Source organism: Rhinolophus sinicus, linkage group LG06 (assembly GCF_036562045.2).
Source record: "Rhinolophus sinicus isolate RSC01 linkage group LG06, ASM3656204v1, whole genome shotgun sequence".
Taxonomy (NCBI): Eukaryota; Metazoa; Chordata; class Mammalia; order Chiroptera; family Rhinolophidae; genus Rhinolophus; species Rhinolophus sinicus.
Window position 1 is genome coordinate 110514338 of NC_133756.1, and position 25505 is coordinate 110539842.

Sequence of the window (25505 nt, forward strand, 5' to 3'; positions counted from 1 at the left end):
TCTGACATCAGCTAGTCACATGTCACCAATTCACTGTTCTGGTGCAGGAAATGTATGTTAATTAGATACAAGTTGTGCTCTCTGGGTGTAGTTCTCTTCAGTTCTCGACCTATTATCTGGGCTCCTCAATCTGTCTTCTGAGTCATTTTTCCTTTCCATAAAAATGGGCAGTGTTTACAGCTGAGAAGCTTTCTTATCCTCTTCCTGCCTACAAGAAGTTGGGAACCCAAATGTCTCTTTTCTTTGAACTGTCTCTGTTCCTTTCAGTCTAAATTCATGTAAGCTCCTTTAAATACTTTGTTGGCTTCCTATGTATCAGATTATAAATGTGCTTTATGAGACAGAACCGTAAATCTCTGAAATAGGCCCGTTTCAACTTTGGGCTCAGAGTCTGACTGCTATAAGACAATATCCGTAAGTGTCTTAGTGGCTGTCTCTGTAGCCAAGAGAGTCTATTAGGCAGGGCCTCAAGTTTTTCTGAGGTTTAACGACTTTGATCTAACCTTTATCCTTTTTTATTGACATTGCTCTGCATTTGTTTTTTGGTCTGAAGCCATTGCTTACTTTGAGAGTCTGACTGGCTGGCAAACTAGGAATGAGAAACACTTGCTTTTTTCCAACATAGCAAGTCTTGGGTTGGTAATATTTTTTCTAGATTCTGCTTAAAAACTGAATGGTTCCTTCTTTGGATCATTGCTGATAGTACTTTTTAATATAAAACTAAACAAACAAACAAACAGATGAAAAAAAACAACAGTTGATACTTTCAGTATTCTTCCTGGAAATCTCCTTAGTCAAATAGATAAGTTCATTTGTTATATTTTCTATTTTTCATGTTAATGCAAGAGATGATGTCAAACTTTCTACTGTAATATAACACAAACAATCTTTCTCTCACCTCCAATCCACTCCTTTCCCTCCAGACTTCACTAGCAACTTCCTATAGGCCTTTTTTCTTCTGCTTGCCTCTCTATTCCAAAGCCAATGCTATATATTATAGGTTTTTTCATGGTAGGACCCACTTCCAGATATCAGTTTTTTTCTTTGCTATGTAACAAATCATACCAACTATTAATGGCTAGAAACAGCAATTTATTTTTATCTCTCATTTTCCTATGTGTTAGTTTGACTCAGCCAGGAAATTCTTCTGTGGTTGTATTTGGGGGTCTCTCAAGTGGTTGTATTCAGGTGACATCTGGGGCTGAACTCATCTTGAAGTTTGACTGGGATGTTGGGATAACTGCCTGTAAGAATGTGGGAGCTTCTTTTCCTCTGTGTGTAGTCTCTTAAGAATCTCTCCACATGGTATCTAGACATGGGCATTCTAACAAAGTAGTCAGAATTCCTACATGGAGACTCATGGCTCTCCAAAGGAGAAGCTGCCAAGTCTTCTTAAGTCTTAGGCCCAGACTGGCATAAGGTAACGTCTGACACATTACATTAGTTAAAGCAAGTTATAGACCAGTTCAGTTTCAGTATTGGGGGGGAGGGGACACTACATAGGATTTGAATACCAAGAACCAGATTTTATTGAGGGCAATCTTTGGAGACTAGGTGCCACACAAGTTATGATTTAACACATTGCATACGGCGGGGTTTAAATCCCTCATACCCCTCTGTTCCGGCAGGTTTTTAAAAGAAACTACTTTAAAATGCACTCTTCTCTTTAAAGCATAAATGCTTCTATGTCATTTATTATTTTTCTATGGAATTTTTTAGGATTTACCCACCTATGATGTTAGTAATCCCTCCTGGTGTGATACTGCAGAAAGCAGCTCCCTTTGTTATTAACAAAACACAAATAATTCAATAAAATGTGCAAAGTAAAAAGAGTCAATAGTAAAAACAAGAATTGTCATTATCCGTCCTTAACGTATGGCTCAGAAAAAAACGAAGATTCTCGTGATCCGTACGCAACGTGTTAAGTCATCAAACGGTTACTCTGAATGCAACAGACAGAATGAACTGTGGGGGGCACTACCGAAGTAGTGTAGATGAGAAATAATTGTGTCTTATTACAGAGAGGAGGCAATGGAGATGGAGAGGATTCAGCTCTTCAGGATGTTATTTGGAGATAGATTTGGAAGGACTTACTGGTGTGTTGGTTATGAGGGATCCCTATTATTTAACAGGCAGAAACCAGAGGATCGTTCTTAGTTTTTAGGGTTATAGAACAGAATAGACGGTGGTGCCATTTACTGAGATGGGTTAGATTCAGATAGAAAGAAGTTTGGTGCTTTGGTAACAAATAATTCTGTTTTTGATTTGTTAAGTTTGAAAGACATGTCAGAATAAGTAAAGATTTTAAGTAAAGACATTAATACACAAATCTGTAAATGAGGAAAAGAAGTCAGGGATATATATATATATATATATATATATATATATATATAATCATCTTTACATGATATTTAAAACTATGAGATTCTAGACGACATCACTTAGTAAGATGTACAAGTAGAGTAGAGAAAAGGGCCTAGGACTGTGCCTAGGAAACTCCAACATTTAAAGGTCAGGAAGAGGAAAAGGAGCTGGCAAAGGAGACTGAGAAGAAGCTTAGAATGAGGTATGATAGTCAAGAGTGGGAATCACCAAAACCAAGAGAGGAAACTGTCTCAATATGGAGGGATGAGTTAACTGATTTAAATTCTACTGAGAAGCCTGAAAAATAAAGACAGAGAGATATCCATTAAATGTCTTTAGTGACTACCTCATTTGATCCTAATAAGTGATTCATTCATATAAATTATTTTTGTATATTTATTATGTACTTATTTCTTTATTGTCTTTGTCATCCATTAGAATGTAAGCTCCAGGAGAGCAGGGACTTGTGTCCGTTGTATCCAGCAGCTAAAATTGTACCTGTAACATAATATATACCACTCATTCATTCAGTCACTCAACAATCCTAGGAAGTTAATTTAATTATTCTCACTTTACAGAAAAGGACACTTGAATATCAGAAATATTAGATTTATAAAGGGAATAAATTAGATAATCATGTTTCAAATCCAGATATCTGAAGTCTCCTGTTATTTTCACTAAGCCATTTGTCATCTACTAGGAATGTTCTGTGACATGACCATAGGTTAATTGGGAATATTTTAGTGGTTAACTGTTAGATGTATTTTACAAAGGCATCATAATAGTAATTGCTGTTTGATTAAGTCTGTGATTGGAATAATAAAATCTGTATTTGCTTCTGCGGTAGTTCTTTCTATCTTAAAATGCAACTGTTCTTCAAAAAGCATTAATATTCATAGTTGTTTAATTTGCATATGATTTACATGTTGATCAATTCATTTTGCACTTCAAGTAACAGGGAAAGTGTTCACATAAGTAATACATTAAATGATATAACCAAAACAGTCTTTTAAACAGATATACGGCAAAATAACAGATAACTTGACCTGCTATAAGTATCTTTTTAAATGCATGATTTTTTAAATGCCCATATGTATAACCTTCAGGGTACTTTACTTAAAATGACCGTATATGTTACTTGATTTGCTTGGTTTTCTTTGGCTTTCAATTATTTTATCGTGTCTGGAGACCTAGATACAGGATATCAGGTAAGGGAAGACGTTAACTAGAGGCTGACAGGAGAAGAGAAATGAAAATGAGGGAAGAGAAAGAAATACGGGGCAGCAGAGAGCTGAGGAGGATGAGGAGAAAACAGGGAAGAAATTTGAGGAAAGGTGAGGAAGAGGCAGAGATGATCCTGAGAGCATTTCGGTACTTGAGAATGGTACCTGAGGAATGATAAAGAGAGATTCTGGATGTGGAGAAGAGCCCTTCCTTCCGTGTATCTGAGATCACCATTATAAATCCAAACTGGTGTATGTATTTTGTATTAACTCTATGCTGTGCTAGGTGCTGTGTTCGCCACTTTACATGTATTACCGTCATGTATCCTGTATCCTCATTCAAAATATCTGCAGAATTATATATATATATATACATGGATCTTCCCATTGTACAGAAAAATAATGATGATGATAATATATCTAAAATGTATTTAATATATTTAGTACCTATCAGGGACTGTGCTCATTACAATCAATCCAGTGATATTGGTACTATTAGGTACATAGATGAAAAACCTGGGTTGAGTAACCTTATCTAAGATCATACTTTGAGTGAGTGTTAGAATGTGAATCTTAAGACAGATCTGATTCCAAATTCCTGTTCTTACCATCAGTCACATGTAATTGGTAAGAATATACCTACTTGTATTTCCCAGAGCCCTGCCACTTACATATCTTGGCCAATTTTTGCCATGTGTGTATTGAGTGATGGTAGAATTTGATGGTGGTAAAACATAGCAATACTGGCAGAGGCTGCTTGCACACAAACGTGCATGCACACACACAAATATTTGTACATATGTTTGTTATATTTTTCCCCTTGATGATCCCAAGGCTTCAGGTGTACCTGGTATTACTCCTCTATTGTAAATCTTAGGAACCATTTAGATCCTTCTCCTACTACTCACAGCCTTTCTGTAAGGATGGCTCTTGAGCTGGTAGGTAGGTAGAGCTACAGAAAACTCCTCTGGCCTTGGTAGTGCTCCGGACAGAGGCATGTGTGTATGGCCATGTGAAGTAAAGTGGATTTGGGTGCAAAAGATGAGTTATTTGTTTACACTGTGGTAGTTAAGAATGTCTAGAACTTCTCTTTTTTAAGACACCCTGCTCCAGTAGTCAAAGTATGGGTTCTGCCTTCATACCCCAACCCTTGTTCGTTGAGAAGATACAGTGGAATAATGAGAAGATTGTAAACTTTGAATCCTTATACATCATGCATTAGCTGGTGGCCCTGGACAAGTTACTTAACCTCCAGGAACCTTGGTATTAACATCTATAAGTGGAGATAATAATATCTACCAAGCAGGGTGGTTATGAGAAGCAGAGATCATTCATGTTAAGCATTTAAGATAGTGTCATGTTTACAGTAGAAACCCGGTGAGTGTAAATCATCCTTCTTATTGGCAGGTGGGACTTCTTGATCTTTATAGTCCTTCCCAACCCTAGAATGCTGAGACTGAGAGTCTAGTAAGATGAATAGGAAAAGCAAGAGATGACATGTCACACTCCTACCATGCTGGTGGCAGAGTAAATTTGTATCATCATTTCAGAATGTAATAGGTGAAAATAGCCGTAAAGATGTTCAAGCCCCAATGACTCAGGAATATCATTTCTGGAAATTTAACTTTAGGAAATAATTTAACATAATAAGAAAGCTGTAAGAACAAAATTGTCCACGTAGCAATATTTATTACAACACTGTAATAGTAAAAGATTAGAACCGCTAGAGGAGTGGTTAAGTAAATGATGATGCATCAAATGAGGATTTTCGTAGGAATAATGAAGATTAGAACAGGGAAGTGTTATTTGTTACATAGTGTTAAATGAAAAATAAAAATGATATGTGCACTTTGATTATACTGTAAGATAATATGCATATTGAGTAAGTCTGGAAAGGAATGCAGAAAAAGGGAGGTGTTTTGTGGTGTGATAGGATTAAAAAGACAATGTTCCTAAAAAATTGAATTTGTTTACAAATACAATCCATTTGTTCAAAGAATAAAGATTTATGGGATGCATACTATTTACCAGGTACTGTTCTAGATACAGTGAATACCTCAGTGAACAAAACAGGCTAAGAAAAGTTGAAAACTTATAGCTGGTGTTGTCAGAGTACTTTGTCAATTTTTTAAAATACTGTTATATCCAAATTAACAGTTGATTTTTCCGTTCAAATTTTTAAAGTTATGCAATATTAGAAGCATACAGAGAAACATGGAAAACAACATAATATTTATCCATGTACTTAGGACGGAGAGCTAACAGATGTTAATATTTCTTATTTTCTTCCCAACCCCACTTCTGGGAAATAAAACAGGAAAAGCAAAAGCTGAATCCACTTATTCCTTTCACCTTCTTCCTACCAACAGGTAATCCTCACCTTAATATAGTTATGTATCATAGCTATACATATATATGTATATACAATATATATATGCATATATATGTATATATATCAATAAACAATATACGATATTATTTTATGGGTTTTAAAAGTTTACATAAATGGTATCATGTGATGTTTATTTTTATGTGGTCATTTTTATTTCACTCTTTTTAACTGCTACATACCCACGGATAGTTTCCAATTTTTGCAACTATGAACAATTCTGCAGTGAACGTTCTTATCCCCTCGCCTCACGCAATTGTGCCAGATTTCTACAGTTCATGCATAACAGTGAAATCACTGGGTGGTGGATATGTTCATCTCCAACTTTCCAGCATGTTACCAAGGTGCCTGCCCAAATGGTTGTCACAATTGACACTCCCAACAGCAATGTCTGTTTGCCCACATCCTCACCAATAAACACTTCACTGATTTTTGCCTGTTTGATACCTGTGACAGGGCATCATCCTTTTTATTTCAATCATTTACTCTGTCTTGGTCTTGGCACAAGATAAAGACAGGTTCCACTCTCGAGTCTAGTATGAGTCATTGGTGAAGCAGCCTTTTCCTAGATAGACAGACAGCCGCATCCTAGGAAATAACGAATAAACAATGGCGAGCGCTTTGCAGGAAGCTTATAACTGACAGAGATTTTAGTGGAGGCTCATGCCATGGTTATTTGAGATATATGGTATCCTAACATCTACCTAATGGGGTTATGGGTATGAAATGCAGGTGTCTGATTCGTAATAGGAGCTTAGTTGATGTCACTTCCTTTTCCTTCCCAGTTAACAAAGTCCCCAGGCTCATACCCTAGATTGCTTTCGTGGCTTGTGTGTGTAAAATGGTCTTAGGTCAGTGGGCTCCCACTTTGCCATGCATCAGACTCATCTGGAGGGGGTACTGAGGCACAAGCTGCCAATTCGTCTTCTGATTCAGTAGATCTGGTGTGGGGCCTGTGCCTACCTTTCTTACAAGTCCTCATGGGATGTTGCTTTTGCTGCTCGTCTGGGACCTAGGCTTTGTGAACCACTCTTCCACGTGGATCAGCAAAAATGTTATGTCCCTGCTCGGGGAGGCTGCAGGATGAATGTGGTCAGGGTTACACTTACCATTCCACTGCTCAACTACTGATACTCCTTTCTATCTAACACTGGCGCTCCCCTGAACGCCCTATGCTTTATTTAGGTGACAATTTCTATAGTAGTGGGGCAGTGTTCTACCTTCCTTCTTCACTCAGCACTTTTGTCTGATGATTCATGAAATCACAAAAGGATTGATTTTTCCCCCCCTTCTTTCTGCCTGTCTGACTCTGATTACAAATGAGCTAAAATAAGCAAGTTGAGATTTAGGGCAGTTTTCTCTCATAGGGAGCTGCTTGATACCGGGAGCCATCTAGGGGAATGGGCAAGGGTTGCAAGGTATTATTTTATTTATTTATTTATTTATTTATTTATTTATTTATTCATTCATTCATTCATTCATTCATTCATTCATTCATTGTGGTAAAATTCATAGACAAAATTATGGATATATATATATGTATATTTTAAGTGTAAAATTTATAATTTGATATTTGTGCACACTACATAGTGTTCACCATTATAAGTCTAGTTACCATCCATCACCATACAATTGATCTCCTTTCCCCCTTTCGTCCTCCTCCCAACCCCCTTCCCCTCTGATAACCACCAGTCTGTTCTTTGTATCTTTGAGTTTATATTTGTTTTGTTCATTTGTTTTGTGTTTTTTTAGATTCCACATATAAATCTAATCATATGGTATTTATCTTTCTCCATCTGACTTATTTCACTTAGCATGATATACTCAGGGTCCATACATGTTGTTACATATAGCAAGATTTCCCTCTTTCTAGTGGCTGAGTAGTACGCCATCATATATCACATCTTTATCCATTCATCCATCTTATTTTAATTTAAAGTCATCCACCTTGCTCCCTTTTGTACCATCTTATCTTCTCAGCACTGTCTTCAAATTCAGATAGATGTCAGTGATCTTTCTTTGAACCCTTGTCTGGAATTATTCTCCACTTAAATTCAGGAATTGCAAGACTATGCAAAATGCAAGCAAGATGAAATTCTGGAGATCTGCCCACTTTAGCAGCTACAAATTTTAGATCATTTATTCCTATGCTTTCTATTTAAAATGTTTTTATTCATAAAAATATAATTTAACTATATATTCATGTATATAGAAAATACATTCATAAGAATATACTAGTTATGAAGTGTATTTGTTATGGGCACTAGGTATAAGTTATTCATTTGAGAGTTCTGCATACCTTTAGGTCACGTTTCACATAAATACTACAGATTTTTAACAACAAAAATGAAATTGGTATTATGATATGATATTAGCTGTTGTCATGAAAAGAAAATATAAGAGACTTCTAAGATTACAAAAAGCATTACAGAAACATGAGGTAGAGTTTTGTGTACCTTGCCCATAACATTCTTGAGGGCAAAGGCTATCATTTTTTTCCAGTTTTACCGAGATACAGTTGACATATAATATTATATTGGTTTAAAGTGTACAGCATGATTTTATATATATATATATATATATATATATATATATATATATATATATATATATATATATATATATATATATGAACAAAATGATCACTATGATAAGTTTAGTTAACATCCATCACCTGACATAGTTACAGAGTTTTCCTTGTGATGAGAAATTTAAAAATCTAGTTTCTTAGCAACTTTCAAATGCACATTACAGTATTGTTAACTACAGTCACCATGCTGTTTATTACATCCCCGGAACTTCTTCAACTTATAACTGGAAGTTTGTACCTTTCAACCTTCACCCGTGTCTCCCACTTCCCACCCTCCGCCTCTGGCAACGACCAATCTGTTCATTCTTTCTATGAGTTTTTTTGTTTTGTTTTGTTTTGCTTTAGAGTCCACATATAAATGAAATCATGTAGCATTTGTCCTTCTCTGATTTATTTCACTTAGGATAATGGCCTCAAGGTCCATCCATGTTGTCACAAATGACAGGATTTCCTTCTTCTTTATGGCTGAATAATATTCCATTGTGTGCGTGTTATTTATACACACACATACACACACACACACACGCACACGCACACACATACCAGGGGTGCCAAAAAAATGTATACACATTTTAAGAGATGATCATGGTTGCTCAAGCACTAGTTTGCCCTAGTCAGAAGTGTCTGGATGCCGACGGTAACCACTTTGTAATTGCAGAAGTCAAACATGACATGTATTCATCTTTTACGGGTATATATTGAATATTATAATTTTAATGAAGTTTTCCTTTCTTAAAATGTGTATACATTTCTTGCCACCATCTATATATGTTACATGTATATATACATATATACCGTGTTTCCCCCAAAATAAGGCTGGGTCTTATATTAATTTTTGCTCCAAAAGGCGCACTAGGGCTTATATTCAGGGGATGTTATCCTGAAAAATCATGATAGGGCTTATTTTCCGGTTTGGTCTTATTTTCGGGGAAATGCAATACACACATGCACACACACACTCACACATACACACACATCACATCTATCCATTCATTCATTTTCATTGTTGGACACTTAGGTTGTTTCTCTGTTTTGACTATTGTAAGCAATGATGCAATGAACATGGGTACACATATCTTTTCTTCTTTTAAACTTAGTTTTAATTATAGTTGACACACAATATTATATTAATTTCAAATGTATAGTGATTCAACATGTATACACCTTATGAAATGAACACCATAATAAATCTGGTAATCATCTGTCATTTTACATAGTTTCAATAATATTGACAATAATATTATACAACAATAATGTTATTGTCATTATTATACAACAATAATATTATTGTCAATATTATTGACAATATTCCCTATGTTGTATATTGACTTATTTTATGACTGGTAGTTTGTACTTCTTAATCCCCTTCCCCTTTTCCATGCCTCTCACCCTCCCTCCCAGGCAATCATAAATATGTTCTTAGTATCTAACAGTTTATTTCTGATTCATTTTGTTTGTTCATTTGTTTTATGTTTTATTTATATTGTTTATTTTATTAAATTTATTGGGGTGACATTGGTTAATGAAATTATATAGGTTTCAAGTGTACATTTCTATAATCTTCTATATTTTGCATCGTGTGTTCACCACCCTAAGTCAGTTCTCCTTCCATCACCATATATTTAACCCCCTTTGCCCTCTTCCACCACCTCACTCCCCCTTTATACTCTGGTAACCACTAAACTGTCTGTGTCAATGACTTTCTTTCTTTGCTTGTTTGTTTTGTTCCCTTGTTGCTTTCAGTTTTATATCGCACATACAAGTGAAATCATATGGTTCTTACTTTTTCTGTTTGACTTAATTTAATTAGCATGATAATCTCAAGATCCACCCATGTTGTTGCAAATGGTGATATTTCATCTTTTCTTATGGCTGAGTAATATTCCATTGTATATATACACCATATCTTCTTTATCCAATCATCTATCAAAGGACACTTGGTTGTTTTCATGTCTTGGCCACCATGAATAATATTGCAATGAACATAGGGGTACATACTTGTACATCTTTAGAATAAATGTTTTCAGATTTTTTGGGTAGATACCCAGAAGAGGGATTTCTGGGTCATATCTTGATTCTATTCTTAATTTGTTGAGGAACCTCCACATTGTTTTCCATAGTGGCTATACCAGTTTATCTTCCCACCAGCAGTATGCGGGTTCCTTTTTCTCCGAAGCTTCTCCAACCCTTATTATTACTTGTCTTGATGATAGCCTTTTTTTTAAAATTAAAGTTTATTGGGGTGACAATTGTTAGTATAGTTACATAGATTTCAGGTGTAGAATTCTATAATATATCATCTATATATCACATTGTGTGTTCACCACCCAGAGTCAGTTCTCCTTCCATCACCATATATTTGATCCCTTTACCCTCATCTTCCACCCCCCACCCCCTTACCCTCTGGTAACCACTAAACTATTGTCTGTGTCTATGACTTTTTGTTTCTTCATTTGTTTGTCTTATTCTTTTGTTGTTTTTAGTTTTATATACCACATATCAGTGAAATCATATGGTTCTTGACTTTTTCTACCTGACTTATTTCTCTTAGCATAATTATCTCAAGATCCATCCACTTTGTCTCAAATGGTACTATTTCATCTTTTCTTATGGCAGGATAGTATTCCATTGTTATATATACCACATCTTCTTTATCCAAACATCTATTGAAGGACACTTTGGTTGTTTCCATATCTTGGTCACCGTAAATAATGCTACAATGAACATTGGAGCACATATATCTTTATGGATAAATGTTTTCAGATTTTTGGGGTAGATACCCAGGAGAGGGATTGCTAGGTCATATGGTAATTCTATTCTTAGTTTTTTGAGGAACCTCCACACAGCCTTCCATAGCGATGATAGCCATTCTAACAGGTGTAAGGTGGTATCTCATTGTGGTTTTGAATTGCATTTCCCTACTAGTTAGTGAAGTTGAGCATCTTTTCATATATCTATTGACCATTTGTATGTTTTCTTGGGAGAAGTGTTTGTTCAAGTCCTCTGCCCATTGTTTTTAATTGTATTGTTTGTTTTTGTTGTTTTCATTGTTGTTGAGTTGTATGCATTCTTTATAAGTATATCCTTTCAATTTAGTGTTTTCATTTTCTTTGCATAGATAACCAGAAGTGGAACTGATGGATCATATGGTAATTCTATTTTTAAATTTTTGAAGAATTTACGTACTATTTTCCATAGTGACTGCACTAATTTACATTCCCAACAATAGTACAGGAAGTTTTTCTTTTTCTCCATATCCTAGTCAATGATTGTTATCTCTTATCTTTTTGATGGTAGCCATTCTAACAGGTCTGAAGTAATATCTCATACTGGTTCAATTAGCTTTGTGTCTGTCTTATTTTTGAATGATCTCAGATAAAGATAATCATTCCCAGTATAGAACAAGTGTTAAATAAATGAATGAAAAATAGTAATAAGAAACGTTAGAGTAGTATAATAAAAAGACAGGGGCTTTGACGTCCATTGGGTACTATTTTAAATCCTGATTTTACTGTCTGGGTGTTCTTGGATGTCTTTCTTAATTTTTCTGAATGTTAGTTTCTGGTTTATTAAGCAAATACTGGATTTATTCCCTGTCTGAGATCATTGTGGTAGAATTTAAATGAAGCTCAGTGAGTGGCACATTGACCCTCAAATGACCTTGGTCCCACCACTCCAGCCCCTCTAGTTTCCTAACAAAAATACAGTATTTAAGTTATTGATGCATTTATGACTAATATGACATGTATTTTCAGATACCTTTGTACTGTTATTAATTGCCCATTCCCTTATAGGAATCTTGTAAAAATCATCCATACATCTTACAGATAATGAAGAACTGAGCTTGAAGATACTGAATGACTGCCTCAGGGTAAATCAGTGAAGTGAAAACTAAGAGCTGGATTTCTGAGTCTAGAGTTCTTGTTTTTTTGTCATCTTTATTCTCAGGTTGTGCAGCCTAACTATAATTGTTTATTTTATTTTAGCTGCAAAAATTATTTGTGGGCCTAGAGAAGTTTTGTTTGAGTTTTTTGAAATTCAATTTTATATTTTTCTAGTGTAAATGAGAGAAGAGGTAAACAGACATTAACATAGACCTGTCTTTACTATAACTTATGTGATCACCTTATTATCTTATCTGTGTTCATTGATTAGATAGCATTAAAATATAATCGGTATAATAACCTTTGAAATAGATGGTTATTTCCCAGACAAACTTTAGTGCTGGAAAACTGAATGTACCAGGACAAATCATTACATATTAATACTAGCAACAATAATAATGATAGCATTTATTGTACAACTCCCTGGTACAGGGTATTGTATGAATTTATATGCATTATATAAATTATTCCCATTATAAAAATTATTTATATGCATTATATAAATTATTCAATTATATACCTATTTGAAACAAAATATTGCTATCCCCATTTTATACATGAGGAACTAATTGTAGCCTTAGAAAGTTTAAATCAATTACCTAAATTCATACCTGTCAAAAAGCTGGCTCAGAAATATTACAATGTGGCCTATCTACATCCAGCGTTCAAGCTCACAATACTAACCCTGTAAATATTTATTGTCATCTATACGATCAGCCCTTAAGATAGAAGAATTACCAAAACAAAAAGATCCCTGCCCTCTGTGAGTTTAAATCTGGCTCTAAATACAGAATAAATAGCGCAGAGTGACTATAAGACAAAATTTCCTAAATAATCTTCCATGGAACAAGGGTATCTGCAGAGTTTTTGTCTTTAAAATGGCAAAGCAATCCAAATTCCAGTAATTGAAGGAAATTCTGCATGCTGTATCCCTGTCTTAGAGATGCATATTACATATTAGTGTAGTAACGTTAATAAAAAGTCCTGCTATTGAAATATTAAGAATTTTCTGGTTCTTCGAAAAGATTAATCAAATTGGCAAACCTTTGACTAGATTCACGAAGGAAAAAGAGATACACACCAACCGATGGAATAGAATTGAGAACCAAGAAATAAACCCACATATGTATACATGGGCACATAATTTTCGAGAAAGGAGCCAAAAATATACAATGGAGAAAAGAAAGTTTCCATACAATGGAGAAAGAAATTTATTGTCTCCCAATAAATTTAATAAGTTAAAAAAATACTATAGTAAATAAATAAATAAACCATTAATTTTATTGAAGAGAATAAAAGAAATCCTCTTCAATAAAAGCCATGTGCAAAAGAATGAAACTAGATTGTTATCTAGCACCATACACCAAAATGAACTCAAAATGGATCTAATACCTAAACATAAGACCTGAAACAATAAACTGTATAGAGGAAAGCATAGGTCCTAAACTTATAGACCTTGGGTTCAGAGAGGATTTTATGAATTTTACTTCAAAGGCAATGGAAGTAAAAGCAAAAACAAATCAATAGGACTGTATCAAATTAAAAAGCTTCTGCACAGCAAAAGAAACCATCAACAAAACAAAGAGGCAACAAACCAAATAGAAGAAGATATTTGCAAACAATGCCTCCAATAGGGAGATAATATACAAAATATATAAAGAACTCGTACAACTCAACAAGAACAAAAAACAAGCGGTACAATTTAAAAATGGGCAGAGGACCTGAACAGACACTTCTCCCAAGAAGCCTTACAACTGGGCTAACAGGTATATGAAAAAATGCTCAACTTCACTAGTTATTAGGGAAATGCAAATCAAAACCACAATGAGATACCACCTCACACATGTTAGAATGGCTATTATCAACAAGACAAGTAATAACAAGCGCTGTAGAGGCTGTGGAGAAAAAGGAACTCTCATACACTGTTGGTGGAAATGTAAATTGGTACAGCCACTATGGAAAATAGCATGGAGGTTCCTCAACAAATTAAGAATAAAGTTACCATATGACTCAGTAGTCCGTCTTCTGGGTGTCTACCCAAAAAGTCTGAAAACATTTATCTGTGAAGATATATCTACCATTGTGTTTATTGTAGCATTATTCATGGTAGCCAAGACATGGGAACAATGAAAGTGTCCTTCGATAGATGATTGGATAAAGAACTTGTGGTATATATACAATGGAATATTACTTTGCCAAAAGAAAAGATGAAATACCACCATTTGCGACAACATGGATGAATCTTGAGATTATCATGCTAAGTGACATAAGTAAGACAGAAAAAGTCAAGAACCATATGACTTCACTCATATGTGGAATGTAAAACTGAAAGCAATAAAGGAACAAGACAAACAAAGAAACAAAAACCCATAGACACAGACAACAGTTTAATGGTTACCAGAAGGTAAGAGGAGAGGAGGGTGGTAGAAGAGGGTAAAGGGGTCAAATATACGGTGATGGAAGGAGAACTGATTCTGGGTGGTGAACACATATATCTATGTGATATATAGATGATGTATTATAGAAATGTACACTTGAAACATATATAATTTCACTAACCAATGTCTCCCAATAAATTTAATAAGTTAAAAAAAAAACTAATAAATAAATAAATAAATAAATAAATAAATAAAACGTAAGGAGAGAAAATAAAAATAAAATGTTAAGACAAAACAAAATATTAGCATTTTCCAAGCTTATAAGACAACAAACATTTTTCCCACCAAATTATTTCTATTCATCCCCACCAGGATACCATGGAACATAGTTTAGGAGCCGCTGGGCTAGAGAAATTCTTTAATATGCAATCCGTTTATTGTCTTTTAAGAAACGACTATAACTTCTGGTGTTCAGGTTTTCCTAGCACTCCAGCCTCATAGTGTGTATGTTGGAGCAGCTCACATATGAATTTATAGTCTCTATTTATTCCTCCAAAATGTGTTTATCACGTGTCTCATGATGAACAGGCTCCGTGCTCATCCTATCACCCTGCCTCCCTTCTGTTCTTAGCTATCTTCCCTGAAAGCGCAGCTCTCTCCATTTCTTCACTCTCCTTTTTGTCTACAATAGGCTCTTTTCTGCCTCATACCTACCAGTTTCAGCTGTGTGTAGGGGCGGAGAAAGAAGAAGTGGTTGAGGTTTACTAAGGTTGTCCAAAGGGCAAAGACAATTTCAAGGAATCGGTAAATACTGGGGACGGGGGAGAGTAAAGCTGTCTTCCTTGAAGATTGTCTGTGAACAAATAAGAGAAAAGGCAGAAGTTTACATAGGAGGGAAAAGTTGTCTTTCAGGAATGGGGGTTGGGAGGTGGGCTGGGGTGGGCTATTAACCGTTTTCTTTGTTTAGCTTTCTGATGTTATCTCAGAATAGATTTGAAGTTCAAACATGTAGTTTGGAAAAACTAAGGGGGGTGATTTGCTTTCCTTATTACATCCCATCAAACATTATCTGGTGGTCTGTTCTTTTCAAAGTAAAACCTGCTATTTGATATGCTTATTTTAATTATATTGGAGAGATTTCCACTGTCTTCTATAAAGGCTTGCCTAAAAATATGGATTTAAAAAAAATATCTCATACAGTTTCTTTCCAGAGTGTATTATGTTCTGCAAAAATATGAGCCCGTCAACCTGTGTGTATTCTATTTTACAAAGAATGTAAAAGACTAAATTAAGACATGGTAGGGGTGGAAATACAAGTTTGCACATTTCCATTTACACCCAATTTGACAAATATATATAGAACTCTTTGCATGTTGTCATTGAGAAGTTCACAGCCATTTGAATGTCCTGAAAAGCCTGAAGTTCCTTCTCTGTGGAAAGCTAGTTAACTTTATTGACTTTAAAATGGACTTTAACTCAGGAAATCACAGGCGTTCGCTGCTTCTGGATCTGAGTCAAACTTCCTTTATCTTGGTTTGAATTCATAACAAGCCACTGAGGCAAGAATAATTAGCCCCTTTCTGAAAATGTGAAAAGTGAGTCTCAGAGAAGCTAAATGAGGTACCAAGGAGGTGATGCTGTCAACGTGCAAACCCAGAGTGGTCTCGTCCTACAGAATGTGTGTGAGATCCTTAGAGCGGTGCCTGGCGTGTGGTGAGGCTGAGATGCACGTTGGCTTCCAGTCCATCTTACTGCATTTATTATCCCATGCGCAGTGAATAAACATCCTGCTGAAGTCAAGTTCAGACATCAAACTGGTACTGTCTTTCAGCTACCTCTGCTCGCTGATGTGAATGCACGAGCTCAGTAAACTCAGCTTTAACTTGCAAGGAAAGAGAAGGGGTGGGGGTTGGGGACACCCTCTGGCATGGAAGACAATCAATCACAAATTCTTTCTTCTTCTTCTTCTTCTTCTTCTTCTTCTTCTTCTTCTTCTTCTTCTTCTTCTTCTTCTTCTTCTTCTTCTTCTTCTCCCTCTTCCTCTTCTTCTTCTTTCTTTTTTTTTTTTTAACTTCATACTCACTAAATGGAGGTTTTAAATGTCTTTCTCTGAGAGTGTGGGTTCAGTGAGAGCAATTTTATAAAGTCGTTCTATAATTCATTTTGAAAATTATAACTATTGCTCATTAAAAAGCACAAGCCAACATTCCAATTAAGCAAAATATATGCCTTCGATTCACCACACTGTGCTTGAGCTTCACCTTTAGACGATGTGCCCTGGCACAGATGAGGCTTTGGAATACAGACAGACAAAGCGGGTGGAAGTTGCTGAGCAAAATTGCTATTAGCGCTTTAATCACGGTGTTAAATGCCATGGATAGAATCCAAAGTGTGTGTGCGGGGGGCTGGGGGAGATTGCTTTCTGGACTTCAGCAGTTTTGTAAGTTTAAGACATTTTATCTCAGCAGAGTATGTGGGTTTCAATCTTAGGTCTGTAAATAATATGAATAAATAATACAGTCAAGTACAATGACTCATAAATAGAATCAGACAGTGTATATCACTGATCCTACAATGTATGATTACTTATTTTTATTGCTTTTCAGGCCTCACAATTACTGCATTATAAAAATAAAAATTGTTGAATAAAAAATTGTTCAGCTTTATTATGTGGCTCTGCTTTGTTTTGCTCGGATTGTAAGTCACCCTCCTCTCTGTACCCTGCCTTGCTTTGTCCCTGTTTCATGTTGTAGCTAAGTTTATCTCCATTTGGAAAAACAGAAAGGCCATTCCTAGACTTCTGGAAGGACCAGGCTTTTGTTTGTCCTACTTCAAAGACATTTATTTTTATTATCTATAAAATGAACTTTAACCCAGAAGACCAAAATGATTCACTGCTTCAGAATAAAAACCAACCTTACAGACCCTAATCTGAAGTAGCTCAGCATTTGCTATTAGACTGGTGCTGACCAGAGGTTTAAGTGTCAGATACAAACAAATTCATTGTCTCTGACTTTGTCTGAGTTGCCCCTGGAGTTCTTGTTTTTAGTGTTTCTAATTGTGATATTAAAACAGACAGAAGGGGGCAGGTGGAGAGTGAGGGAAGGAGGGAGGGAGGGAGGAAGGAATGGAAGGATCCAGAATTCCTCTTCAGGCATGGGATAAGCTAGGGATGGCAAATACATAACATGTGTTGTCATTACTTCTATGTCAGATAATTGTTCAATTACAACATTTTTTCCTAACAGTTCTTGAAAATTTGAATGGTTCCTGGGATTTAAAAGGTCCTTAGTTGTTGAATGAGCTTATGTTCTGTTTCCTGAACTTAATTGCAAGCTCTCTGAGAGCAAGCAGCCACTGTGTCTGCTTCATTAGGTGCAATACAGCCAATGGAACTGCATTTGAAACAGTTAAACTTTGAAACACTTAAACCCTTAGAGAAAACTTAATTTCATACAGGTGTTTGTCTTCCATTTAGATATAGAACAGGGTGGATTATTAATGGAGCATGGTAAAGGCAGCTAGATATGCAAAGTATAGAGCTTTATTAGGCAATGTTGAGTTAGTAGAACAGTAAAATGTCAAAGACCCAGTACAGGGGCAGGAAGGGTCATTTTCACTCTGTTTTTATTTCTGTAATACTACACTCTACAGTGAAGAACACTTTTGAGTCAGTTTACATTCATAAGTTTTTTTCTACTTACTTGTGGTGTGATCTTGAATGAGATATTAAATTCTTATATACCCCCTTATACAGTTTGTAAAGATACAAAGAAAATGATAATTATCACAGTTTATTTTTTGAGGAAAATGAAATAATGTAACATAGATTAGCTCATTCTTGTCTGTTTTTCACTATTCAGTGAAGACTTTGGAGGAGGAGGTGAGTACATAAGCAGCAGCTATTAGAAGCAGATAGCGTAGAAATAACATAAACCAGAAATACACCTGTGCCCCAAACTTGCCTCATCTCTGGCTTGCCCTTTCTAAATGATCTAAACTGCTTTTCTGTCTCCTTGTTCTATCAGTCTCTATGGAGTTGAAAGCAAATATGGACATCTGTGTTTCTTTGGTATTCAGAAACATCAGAATTCTGCATCTGTGTCTGGAAATGCATTCTCAAAGAAAGAATTTCCTTAGGAGATAAGTTGCCTCATTCTCCCTTTTGGGTTCTTTAAAATGTACTATGAAGTACTTCCTTTTTCCAATATTGGGGAGGCGGGCAGTGAGGGGAGGCTGTGATGGGGGAAAGAAGGAGAGAAACTGCTTCCTTTGATTAATGGTATGAATTTCAACAGCTCAAGCAAGGGCTCTTAAATCTTTCACTTTATGAGATTGGGAAATGATGATAGTTTTTTTTCATAACTATATTTATGTTTTTTGCAAATGTTATTGTGTTTCATTAAAAGGTACTTTTTGAAGTGAAGCCAGGCTAAAATTGTCTTATAGATTGAAAAGCAAAGGTATTTTAAGGGAAAGTTCAGTTGGTTTTCTCCAAGGATCTAGATATGAGCTAATTAATGTGTTTGCTTATTACCAGCTTCCTCTCATTTTTACGGTTATACAGACCTGCATTTGACTCATACCAGCTTCTTCCTCCTGACCCAGCTTAATGCTACAAGTAGGAAGGATGAAGGCGAGTACTTTGCATATTGGAGTCACTTGAGACTTGTGTGGGAAGGCTTTTGTTTTGCCTGATTTCACAAGGTGAAAGAGTTTCCTTCTCAGCTGGAAGAGAAATTAACCAAACACCATTTCTCACTCTTTTCTACCTCACTTCCAGACCTATTTCCTTTTAGATTGGCTTCTGCCTGTTCCTTTCAGTTCCTCCACCTGCCACACAAAAAGTAGTTGAGAAGAGCTGTTAAGATTTTATTTAGGCCCGGTGGGAGTGCTACAGCCTTGAAAGAGCAGAGAGCCCCTGCCTTTTCACTCCATGTAGGAGACATGACCTATCTCGCAGAGTCGTTAAGCTTCATTATCTCTCGCCTCCTCATACCAGTGCAGGGAATGGTGCTATGAATGGAAAGAAACAGTGGTTAAGAATTCTGTAGAGAGGCAGACCTGGGTTTGAATGTAGCCCCTGCTGCTTCCCAGCCATGTGACCTTGAACTGTCCCTCTCTGAGCCCCAGTGCTCTCATCTGTAAAATGGAGATGGTATATAGATATAGATAGATATAGATAGAGATAGAGATAGATATAGATATAGATATAGATATAGATATAGATATAGATATAGATATAGATATAGATATAGATATAGATATAGACATAGATATAGATATAGATATACAGATATTCCTAAGTATACACACTAAGTATAATACCTGACACATATAAAGTACTCAGTATAAGTTAGGCATGAATGTTTGATATTTCCACACTCTGTATAATGTCGTATGTTTTACACTGATAAGTCCTATATGATTAGCAATTGCCCAGCATCATTATAAGCTTCTTTCATGCAGCATCGATGACTTAGCCTCAAATTCTTTCTTTGGACTTATTGTAAATACATTCTGATTCTTAACATAGACCTGAGTTAGGATATCTTATTCTGCTTGTTTGTAAACATGTGCCTCAAATTTTAGTATACAAAATGCGATCACTTTTGCCATAGTAATAAGGACATACAATATCTTATTTGATTTAACGAACACTTATTGAAACTTACTTGTACTAAGTGAATCACATGTGATATCTCTTCATCCTCAACAACCCTTCTAGAAGGAAGAACCATTGTTGACTTTGTGGCTGGAGAGGAAACTAGGGTTCAAAGAGGTTAAATAATGACCTAGGTCAACTGGACTTAAGTAGCTACAACAGTTAAAATATAGGCTGTTTAACTGCTCAACTCATGGCCTTTCCACTATACCATGCTGCCCCTCCGTATCTAAAAATAACATAAAAGTAGCCTTTTAATTCATGGTTGCTTCCATCAGCTTATACAGGGTTATCCCAAATTGTAATAGTTTATCTCAACAAAATATATTTCTCATTTATGTCACATGTCCATGATAGGTCATTATTCTGGGACCCAGGCTTAACAACTTCCATGTTATGCTATGAACGTCTTAAGCCTGTGAGAAAAATTGCAAAGATGAAACTGTTTGATGAGTCTTAGAGCTTCTCGTTAGAAGTGGCATATGTCACTCCTGCTCACAGTCCCTTGACCAAAAGCCAAGGCCAATGTGAGTAAGGCATGGAAGTATATTCCTTGCCCAGGGAGGGCAGTGATTGTTTGGGAATAATAATAAATCTACCGTAAGCTTTTATGTGATTTACTTATTTTCCTAATCTAATTTTATTTTACTCAGGCTTATATAAAAGTGTGTTTGCATTCCCTGAACTACACACCACTGAGGGTGGGAGGGGACAGTCTGAGGAGGGATCAGTAGACGAGAGACTCAGCTAGAGACTCACCATTGATTTTGCAGGTCCAATGCACTGTGGTATTACTGGGAATTGATACCATGGCCTTTTTTTGTTGGCGGCACCAGGATAAGGGACTGTCCTACCATTTGCCAAGTTCATTTTTTTAAACTGCTCTAAGCAGTTTGATAAATGATTATTTTGCATTTTTGTAGTAGCCAATGGAGCTGAAATTGTGTTTCTGAGATGAAGTACTGAGCTAGAATTGCATTTACATTTTCAACCAAGCTAATGGTCTGGAGGTGATTTTATTGTGTCTTAGCCTTGGCACCTCCACATCTTTATTCCTCCTCACTAGTTGCATCCTAGAGAACACCTTTGGCTTCATTGGAAGAATAAATAGGAGAAGATCACTAATAGGAGGATAAGCATAGGCGTTAATTGCAGAGTAAAATCAGACAAAAAAATATTTGATGTTATTTTTCTTTAAGCACTCTTTTCTCCCATCACAACTTGCTGCTACTTATCCCTTTGAAACAGAACATTAAGTTGATTTTTTCCACTGTCTCATCAACTATTCCAGTCCTGGTCTTCAACACCTCACAAATCAAATATTATAAAAGCCTCCTAGCTTGTCTCCCTGCCTCTAGTAGCTTCTTCCATCCTTAGTCATGAATGAAATCAGAAATGACTAGATTATTTTAAGAACCAAAGCTTCAGAATGCTGCAGAGATCATGCAGATATAAAATCTTAGCAGGTACAATTAGAGCCCTGTCCCTACCTGTCTTACCTGATGATGCCTCTCTGACTTCCATCTCTCCTGCTCCTGCCTATCCAGTCTCTTTGATGTACCCTCATCTTCAGCTTTCCGACCTGGCATGGCAACTGAGTGTTCAATTTTGCAAACTTCCTTCACCTTCATGTCAAAACTTGTCTATCAGTCATTTTTATTTCAGTGTTAAATTCTGACATATTTAAGGCATATAAGAGCATATACATGGCATATATCTGGATTGTAAAGAATAATAGTAAACATAAACAACCTGTGAATCCACCAACCAAAAGAACAAATTGTCCCTCAGTCTTTGCTTTCCAGTTTGGTCAAAGTTTCTAAAGTTTGTTTTTCTGGCCTGGTCCCCCCCATCCCCCATCCCCTCCTTTTTTTTTTTTTTTTTTTTCCATTTGTACTCCATTTCAGCCTGGATTGTCATCCCTGCTGTCCTCCTGTCAACTTCCCTTGTCCCTACAGCTTTACCCTTGGGCTCTTGTCCTGACATGCTCCTCTTTTTAACTCCTGAGATGGGCCTTACATCTACTGTATCCAGAGTACTCTTCCAAACATTCTCCTTTGATCAGTCACCACCATCCTCCTAAGTTCAAAATCTAACATTGTTTCTCTGTTTTCCAATTGAGTCACTCTCTCTGGGTTTTAAATCCCTCCATGAAATCACATCTGAAATTTATCTGACATACATAAAATTCTTAGTTTTCCTTAGCTGGTTTCTTAGCTGACTTTCACAGAGGTAAATTCTCATTCTTTTGTCTTTATAATTTCAAGCACTTTCCTATCTAGTTCATCTTTTTAGGGAAAAAGATGGTCCCTCTAACATGGTATGGTAGGAGGGGCAGAGACTCAACACAGGGAAACGGTGACTTTGCGTTTTGACCCTGTGACTTACTAGCTATATAACTTTGGTCAATTTATGTATCACTTGTCATTTATATGATCACTCCTATCTTTTTTTTCTGTCACTGTGGTTATTAATACGCTGCAGGATTATTGAGAGATTAAACAGATGATTTCTCTAAAGGAGGTTGAATATTGTAGATAGTCAATAAGTTGATCCATCCAGCCTCCCTTATCCTACAGAAAAATCTTGTGAGAAAGTCTTTCAATGTCCATTCTTCATTGACTATTTAGGCTAGGATGTCATCATATAGAAAAGGGGACTTTTGAAGTGGTTTGAGCAGAAAACTAGAAATATAAGACTTTCTGACTGCTACGTGGAGGAAAGATCAAAGGAAATTGAGATAGGAGGCAACTGGAGAAGTAGTCCTGGTGAGAGGACATGGCACCTAACCATGGCAGTGACATTGGGCCTCTGCCATCCATTTCTCTACCATGTCATGCACAGCTGAAGATGGCACTATCCCTGAGGCCCTCCCTGGGGCCCCAAATAGGGTTGGACTAACTAACTCATGCATAGATATTTACATTAATAAAGGTAAAGAGGTGATAACTTGGGAGAAATAGTAATTGTCAAACTGAACAGTTAAGGAACAGTTTCAAGAGGAAATTCCTGTTATTTGTTTGGGATGGTAGCAGACTGCAAGCCATGTGATAGGAATGAGTTGTATTTTTGCCCCCAAGGGTCCCCTGGTCCATCTCTTATGTTTTAATAAGGCTATACATGCAGAATGAATTCTGGAAGTCAATTCTTTGAGCATGTTAGTGGAAGTTGAAAGAGGATGCATGCTGAAAACCAAAAAAGGAATACAAAAGAAAAAAAAAAAAAAGAAAAAGAAACAGGCAAACACCTAAAACAGAAATACTACACACTGAGGATGTGTGCTATACATCAAATCATTAAATGTTTTTCTGTTTGGAGGGAGGAGAAGCTAAGAGATGAAAAAATAGATGAAACAGATCTCAGGCAAGGCAGAGTAACAAAGGAACATTTAGAGGGGATTTGAAGAAGGGAAAGAAAGCATTCTGTGACTGATTGATGAGGTGAACAAGTAAGCAGGGTTGTATGTCTGTGGAAAAGACAGTAATTGAAGCACTATATGAAACCACATAATTTTGCATCCTGCTGACTTATAATGTCATTTGAAATAGTAAGGATGCTAAACAGAAGTTGCTGAAATCACCTGCTAATCCAAACAGACTAAACAATAAGGATGTCGTTGGATGAGATGGTTGCCCTCAGTAATTATAGGAGCCTGAAATGAGTCTGACAGGCAGAAGAGACGTAGCAATATAAACACCAGCAGGAGTCAATGAACACACCTTTATCACAGTTTACTGCCTTCCTGGATTTAATTGCTTTTGTTTTTTGGTGGCTTTTTAAATAGCTCATTTCTCAGGGATAGTGACTCTTTCAGAAGAAACGGTTTACTTGAAAAGGGTCTCATCAGGTCCAGAAATCTATGGAAATTTTCAAGGTCCTGATGGTTTACCGAAGCCTCCCATGAGTGTGTTTAGTTTGTCAGCTTAGTCCTAAGGAATTGGAAGGGACAGTACATTCCGTCTCCCTTCACTTCCTCATTGTACAAATGTGCATAGAGTAAGGGGATATTGTCATGGGACTTTCAGTGTGTGCATATCAAGCTGGGATTCAAACTCAGCTCTCCTGAGCCTGGGACCTGAAGTCCACGGAACTGTGTGTTGCATCACACTGTCCCTTTGTGAATGTTCCAAGACCATACGACACCATGCTCAGAGCTTGAACACATGACTCCCCACTAAAGGTTATTTCTTGTTGGAGACTGCTACTCAGGAGGTTAAGCCATGATGAGTAAGTGATTAAGTTAATGTATAGGTTTTGAAGGGTATTTTTCAACACCCACACTGATTTTTTCTTCCATTTCTAAAGGTTCCAAATGTCATGAGCCTATTTTCAAGGTCAATTTAGATAGAAGCAACATGTCTGCTGGAGAAGAAATATGTGAATCTCTAATAATATGGGAGGTGTGGTTGAGGGGGAGGCTGCCAGCTGACAAGAGAGCCCTTGTATGTTTCCACACATGCACTGTGGGAGTCGGGTAATTGGTAGTTTTGAATGTTGCAACACTTAAGTGTCAGCCACACAGTTTAGTTCAAGACTGCACACAGCCCTGCGTGGTCTTTAGAGCATGGCCATTGCCATTAAGCAATTCTGGAGCACCTTTGGCAAATAGTGTAACCTTCCTGAGCCTCAATTTTTCAAAAACAGAAAAATGGAAACAACACAACCAAGTTGTCAAGTGGGTCCCAGGATCATATAAAAACTTAGGTGCTGACTAAGTGTGATGACTTGTCACATGGTGGTAGTGGATAAGCATTCATTTTCTTTTTTCTAATTTACACAGAAGGAAGCTTCTCAAGCATAGAGCATACACCACCTTCAACATCATTATTTACTACTGTCCATAAAGCACCCGAGATGAGAGTTCTCTCCCCGTCCTAATAAATCCTAGAGGACTTACTGTTTGGAATTAGACATTTCACACTTACTGAGGATTCATTAGTTACCTGTTCATAATTTTAATATGGTTCCTTCTTCTATGAAAGTCAGTGACTGTTCCTCAAATCCTCTGAAAC

The 25505-nt window shown here is 36.4% G+C and overlaps 1 protein-coding gene across 8 annotated transcripts in view; it reads left to right on the plus strand.

Annotated features, from left to right (window-relative positions):
- Positions 1-25505, plus strand: part of DLG2 (discs large MAGUK scaffold protein 2) — a 1902684-nt gene that overhangs the window by 660672 nt on the left and 1216507 nt on the right. The window lies entirely within an intron of this gene.